Consider the following 7,078-nt stretch of genomic DNA (forward strand, 5'->3'; position numbering starts at 1 on the left):
GCATTTCTCCAAATCTGATGAAGAAACAAACTCTTCAACATTTTGGATGGCCTGAAGGTGAGTACATTTTCAGCTAATCTAAATTTTTGGGTGAACTGTTCATTTACTTCTTCAGTTTTCTTTTCGTTTAGATTAAGACAATTTGATGACATCCAGATTTTTACATCCTCCATACACTCCATTAGAGGGCCCAGGGAGATGTTACTTGAGCGTTTAAGGGGCAAATAAATCTGTGTGTCATCAGCGTAGCAATGAAAAGACACCATGCTTTCGGAAAATAGAGCCCAATGGGAGCATATATAGAGAAAAAAGGGTAGGAGCTAGTATAGATCCCTGCGGGACCCCCCATGGGAGATTGGAAGCTGATGACATGAGGTTGCCAAGGCGAACAGAGAATCTCCTGTCCTTTAAATAGGAACTAAACCATCTTAAAACTGTTCCCGTCATGCCCACATAGGACTCGAGACGGGCAATAAGAATCTCAAGATCGATCATGTCAAATGCAGCAGTGAGATCTAACATCACCAATATTACACTATCACCCTGGTCAGTTAGCATATACATATCGTTTAAAACTTTTAATTAAGCCGACTCAGTGCTGTGAAATGTTCTAAAACCTGACTGAAATGTTTCATAGAGTTTTGAAGCAGAAAAGAGTGTAACTGGAATTGAACAACTTTTTCAAGAATTTTAGAAAGAAAAGGCAGATTAGAAATGGGCCTATAATTTGAAGGATCAGCAGGGACAAGATTTGGCTTCTTAAGAGATGGAACCACCGAAGATCATGTTTAAGATCTGCTGGTATTGTACCCAAACTAAGTGATTTGTTGACAATCGCCAGAAGACTAGGCCCCAAGGTATCAAACAGTTTTTTTTAAATACGAGAGGGAATGATATCCAACGAGAAAAAAGTAGGTTTTAATTAAGCAATGATTTATTGTAGGGCAGGCAATGAGATGGGTTCGAAAACACTCCAGATGAGAGTGCAAGGAAGAGATTTGGGAGTGTTAATATTGATTTTGAGAGTCTGGGGTCACTGGTCAGCGATCTTATTATGAAAAAATCTGAGAAAATATTCAGGTGTTAAAGATGATACTATTTGAACTTTTGCATGTGGATTGAGAACCGAGTCGATAATAGAAAAAAAAGAGCCTTAGGCTTATGACAATTTTGATTAATAATATCTGAGTAGTAATCCATTTTTAGCAGAACTGCTAGCCATCATGACATTACAGGTCTGTAGAACTCAACTAATGAAATTCTTTCTCTATGTGCTGTTTGGGGAGGACTGGGCAGATAAACAATGACTCTGTTTGTTGTTTTGGCAGACTGCAATGTCCTCAACTTATCCATCTCCGAAAATAGAGCAAAGAATCCACAACCTGAGCAAGAACAGCTCTAAATCTACTTGAGCGCTTCCATCCCTCCCTTCCGACTGACGCACTGTTTAAATTTCTTTTGATTGTTTAATGTCAAAACACACCCACTAAACTTTTTATAACTCAGTTTTAAAACCTAGATAGCTGCCCACCTAGATGGCATTGTAGTATACAAAGGCTGACCAAACAGTAGGTCCAGAATGCATTGCAGTATGTGAATAAGCATCTAAGATAGTAGATGAAGTAAGTAATTGTAAGTGTGCTTATTTCATTCAGTACAGGAAAGTACCTATAATATAGACACAGTAAAATGTGCAAAATGTATTTTTATGCTTGAGAACTGTGAACAAACATACACATTATAAGCATTGAGTACTCAGTAAACTGTTGGCATACTACTCTTACTATTTCTGCAATATCTGCAATAAACTAAAGGATTGATATGTGGGTAAATCTAGAGGTTAATCTGCTTTAAAAAGTATTGCACGTTCAAGCATGGCCAGAATGTGAGCACATTGAGAGGCACGTTCAAATTTGTGGTTTTAACATGGTTTTAAAACGCCATCTTTACACATACTATAGAAACACAGCAAATCTGACTCCTTAACATGGACAGAATATGTCTACACATACAAAAGAAAAGCCTTCAAAATTGCCACGTTAACATGGTTCCGTTAAAGACTTTTGGCCCTGCCTGCTTTCCATATAGGAGCCTTGTTGTGTGGCGTGAGGTGCTGCTGCCTGTGTTGGGTGTTTCAGGTTCCTCTTCAGGTAGGATTGCTAATTCTTGAGCCATTCACACAGAACGCGATTTTGCCTTTACAATCATGAGGTGCAGCGGAAAGGAAAAGAAAACTTTCGAGATGCGTTTTTAAGACTCTCTTGATTCAGCATTTTCAAAAAGACACATGCACGGGATGCGGCGCAACATTTAGGACTGTTTAATTCCAAACGTTTTGGAATTCATTGATTATTATCAGCTTCTATTCATCTTGTATATTTTCACTTGTCCAAGATGTAGGCTAATCAATATTTGTCAGTTGAATTCTATTTGTCATGCAGGATTACAGAATGAACCAGTGACAACAAACCTCAATAACTTTTGTGAGTGAAATGTAATAATCAGCAATACGCGTTCACACATATGGCTTTATTTGAATGTTTCAGTGTGACGTACCATGACAGAGAGTTGTTAGTTTTTAAAGAGGCTATTAAAGAGGAGTCGATTCCCTATAATGGAATTGATTCCAACCTTTGGAACTGATTCTTTTGGGAATGGACGTCCGTTTACATAGAAAAGTCAAGGTAGTTTCCAATTTAGACAGAGAAGGAACTATAGATTGTTTATTTCATAAGGATATTAATCAGATTTTTGACATTATCTGCTCTATATATTGTGTTTTCCTTTCAGTGAGGACAATGATACTGACTGTTGATAAGATCATGCAGCCGTAAGCAGGATTTACATATAGAATAACATGTCTGCACACAGGTTTGGATATTAAAAGCCCTTGGGCTGTGTTCACAATGGCATACTAGTGTACTGATAGGGTGCTCTGAGTGTTTGATGTGGCTTGTGGTATTTATAGATGGTTGTCATTGACAAGGTGAAAATTATTCATAAACAGGGTTACTCCGTATTTTTAAATTGGGTTAGGGGTTTGTTAAAATCCCACTTGTATTATTTATTTATTTATTTTGTAGGTGGGGGGAGTGAATGACCAGCGCTCTCTTCCACCTTAAACACCTTGACTGAGGTGAGACCCTTGAGCAAGGCACCGAACCCCCAACTGCTCCCCGGGCACCGCAGCAAAAATGGCTGCCCACTCACTGTGTGTGTGTGTGTGTGTGTGTGTGTGTGTGTATTTGTTTGTTCACTATTCACTGCTGTGTGTGTGTGCGCTTGGGTGGGTGAAATGCAGAGCACAAATTCCGAGTATGGGACACAGTGTTGGGGAAGTTACCTTTAAAAGTAATGCATTACAATATTGCGTTACTCCATAAAAAAGTAACGAATTACGTTACTTAGTTACTTTTTATGGAAAGTAATTCTGATTTCTCTCAACATGGGGACAGGAGAGCTGTCAATCAATAATTTGGAAAAAAACTAACTTGCGTTACTTATTTGAAAAAGTAACTCAGATATTCTCTTGTAAATTAAAAAGTAATGCGTTACTTTACTAGTTACTTGAAAAAAGTAATCTGATTACGTAACTCGCGTTACTTGTAATGCGTTACCCCCAACGCTGATGGGACACCATACTTGGCTACACGTCACGTCACGTCATGTCACTTTATTTTATCATTAAAGCACCCAATAATTATGTGACACATGAATGTTTTATATGTCTGAAGCATATAAAGTGAATTTTATCAGCTCACCTTTTTACATAAACAATGAGAAACCATAAAAACCTTCATTTCGCCCCTTCATTTAAGGGCTGGGTTCACATATGCGCATATTACAGGCTCATCTGTCTTCAGTCCGAGTTGGAGGAACTGTCGCGCTGAATGAGTTAGCAAAAACCAGCATCATATGATCATATAAGCCATTTATTTTTGGCTCATTTTGAGTCTGAGTGACTGGCAGACAAGTCCGAAAGTGAGTTTTGATTGAGTTACTCATGTAGATATGTGCTGCTTGAGCTGCAAACTGTTACAGATGGATCAGTCCGATTTGGTGAACTGGTTCAACTAGTTCACCAAAAAGAAAGGTTCAAAAGAATGATTCGTTCACAAACTGGACATCCCTCCGGACCGTTTGCCTGAGGCTCTGGAAAACAGGTAATAAACATATCATTGGCCATCATGAAACATCATAGTGTTATATTGTTTTTGAGTCGAAATGAGATTGCAGTTAAAAATTGTAGTTGATATCCCATCCTATTTATTCATTTAAGTTGAGTGTATTGAGTGAACGTTTTGAAAAATGTAGTATTTCGTACATACAGGAGTTTGCATACTGATAACAGTAAACATACTGCAGAAATAGTGTGAGTCTTGTAGTATGCTACTCTGAACCTAGTGACTCTGTATGTTGGTGAAATTCTCATGATTTTTCACCGCAGCTGTCTGTCAGCTCACGCACACATACACACAATCGTGCATCCTGTCACACGCACTTCCCCTGATGAGGTTTACTCAGCAACAAGAGCTGTCTGCTGTTCCCACGGAAACAAAGCAAATCTATGCATGCCGCGACATCTCTCGTCAGCCAATCTGAGCGGCCTCGCTCTCTCTGTCTGCCTCCCTGGATCTGCTCTAAATCTCTACCATGCCGACGCACAGCACTGCCTGAACATCTCTGCTTACTGTAAATGAAACGCGTATCATTCATAAAGTGTTTGTAGTCTAAACTGCCCGGCTCTTTGTAGCCTTGAGACATACAGGATCAACTGCAGAATACCTCATATGACTGTAATGTAGCATCTGACAAAGGGCACTTCCTGTTTTGATTGTGTTTACAGGAGAGCGCCATGGCAACGCTTCAAATATTCAAACACTCATCACCAAAATTCCAAATTGAATTTGCGGCAACGTTCTTGACCTCAGAGGAGCTGGAAATCACACACACACACACACACACACGTCACTCTGACCAGAGATGCACCGCGTGGGATGCACAGGTGCCACGAAGCACTTATAGTGACGCACGGCACTGCAGAGAAAGACGGCTGATAATCAGCATAAAGTCCAGTACGTTTTGCAGCTTTACTCCTATAACTGTCCATTTATGGTCTGATTGACATGTAAAAATCAAACAGAGCTATAAAAGAGAAATATACCTTTCTGATTGTAGATAGCTGGTTTTCTTGCACATCTCAAACAAAACTCAAAAATGTGATGCCATGAAACTAACAAAATTCCTCAGAAGTGCTCATTGAAGTTGTCTGGGAACATGTAAAAACAACATATCAGCTGGTGCACATAAACCTCTGACTCTCAGAAACTGTATAAAGTTAACCAATCAGACTGGAAAAGTGCAATATGCGTCAGACACTCACTCTGACCAATAACTGTCCATTTAAGGTCTGATTGAGAGCTTTTGTTTTTTACTTTTTTTGAAGTTTAGTAGTGGGTCAATTCAATATCCACACAAATTTTATAATCTCCAACTTTGATTTAAGATTACGTTTCAAAAATTCATTATCAATCACCATGACCAATGGAAGTATTAAAAAAGTAATATGTATCAATTATTATTGCTACCATAATTCTACCATTAGTACAATTACCATTAGCCCCCTATTTTCTTTTTTTTGCTTCTGCGATATTTCTCTGTTAGTCTTACTCTGTTTAGCTTTGCTTGTGACAGGATTATTATCATTAACTAAAACTAAAAACAACAACAACAAAAAAAGTTACTTCAAATAAGATAAACATGAACTGAAAAATAAAAACAAAAATTTTTTTCCAGCTGGCTGCCAAAGCATAATTTCTTAATTTTTATTAGCTTAACTTTAAGCACTAAAATAACTTAATCTAAAACTGAAATAAAAATGAATTAGAGCTATGTAGAATTATATAAATATTTTTTTTAGATATTTTAAATATTACAAAAATATAAAAATTTCTAAAACTTTAAATAAAATTAAAATGAAAATATAAAATATAAAAATAAAAATTCAAGATGTATATATATATATGAGTAAGGAATCGATTAATTATTGAAAAATAATGCACATCCAAGGTGGGAATTCAGCCATGACGCAAAGCGATTACTCATTGACATGTTGTGCCTGAATATTGTCTAAAACACAAGTCACTCGATGTAAACTTCTTGTTATTGAATTGTTATAAAAGCAGTATCACACTGGCAGTCATGCTGTTGGTCTAAAATATATATATGAGTAAGGAATCGATTAATTATTGAAAAATAATGCACATCCAAGGTGGGAATTCAGCCATGATGCAAAGCGATTACTCATTGACATGTTGTGCCTGAATATTGTTTAAAACACAAGTTACTCGATGTAAACTTCTTGTTATTGAATTGTTATAAAAGCAGTATCACACTGGCAGTCATGCTGTTGGTCTAAATATCTGTGTAGCCAAATCACAACAGCACTCTTGCTTTAAAACATTAAGAGCAAAGAACAAGATACATTTATTAATAATTATAGATGGTTTTCTTGTGCATCTCAAACAAAACTCAAAGATTTGATGTCATGAACCTTAAAGTCCTCAGACGTGCTCACTGAAGCTGTAAACACGACATATCAGCTGGTGCACTGATATATACCTTTGACTCTCAGATAAAGTCAACCAATCAGAATGTAAAAAGTGCAGTTTGCATCAGACACTCACTGGCGTACTTGACTATGCTTTTGTACACCTGTGCATTGCTGTAAATGTTAGCACAAGGACAAACATCCACTGAAAAGCTTCTTCTGAGTTGGTTTTAAAACCTTAATGCTGCCCCATCTCTCTCTTTCTCTCCCTGTCCATTTCGATTAGCTGCAATGAAAGGCTCGTCGTTTGGCTGTGATGTCTTTCTCCTGCATGAATAAGCATATCCCAGCATCTCCAGACTCCCAGGGGCCTCCCGGACGCTGTCCCCTGCTCCGGGCCTCCTCTCTTAGGACACTGCTTTCTTGCCTTTCTACTGCTGTAGATGTTATAGAACATCCAGGAAGGTCAAACAAAAGACAGAGCAGCACCTTTCCTCCTGAAAATACACATTCCAATTAGATCCAAGC

Source organism: Sinocyclocheilus rhinocerous, unplaced genomic scaffold (genome assembly GCF_001515625.1).
Source record: "Sinocyclocheilus rhinocerous isolate Xijiao unplaced genomic scaffold, SAMN03320098_v1.1 scaffold1625, whole genome shotgun sequence".
Lineage (NCBI taxonomy): Eukaryota > Metazoa > Chordata > Actinopteri > Cypriniformes > Cyprinidae > Sinocyclocheilus > Sinocyclocheilus rhinocerous.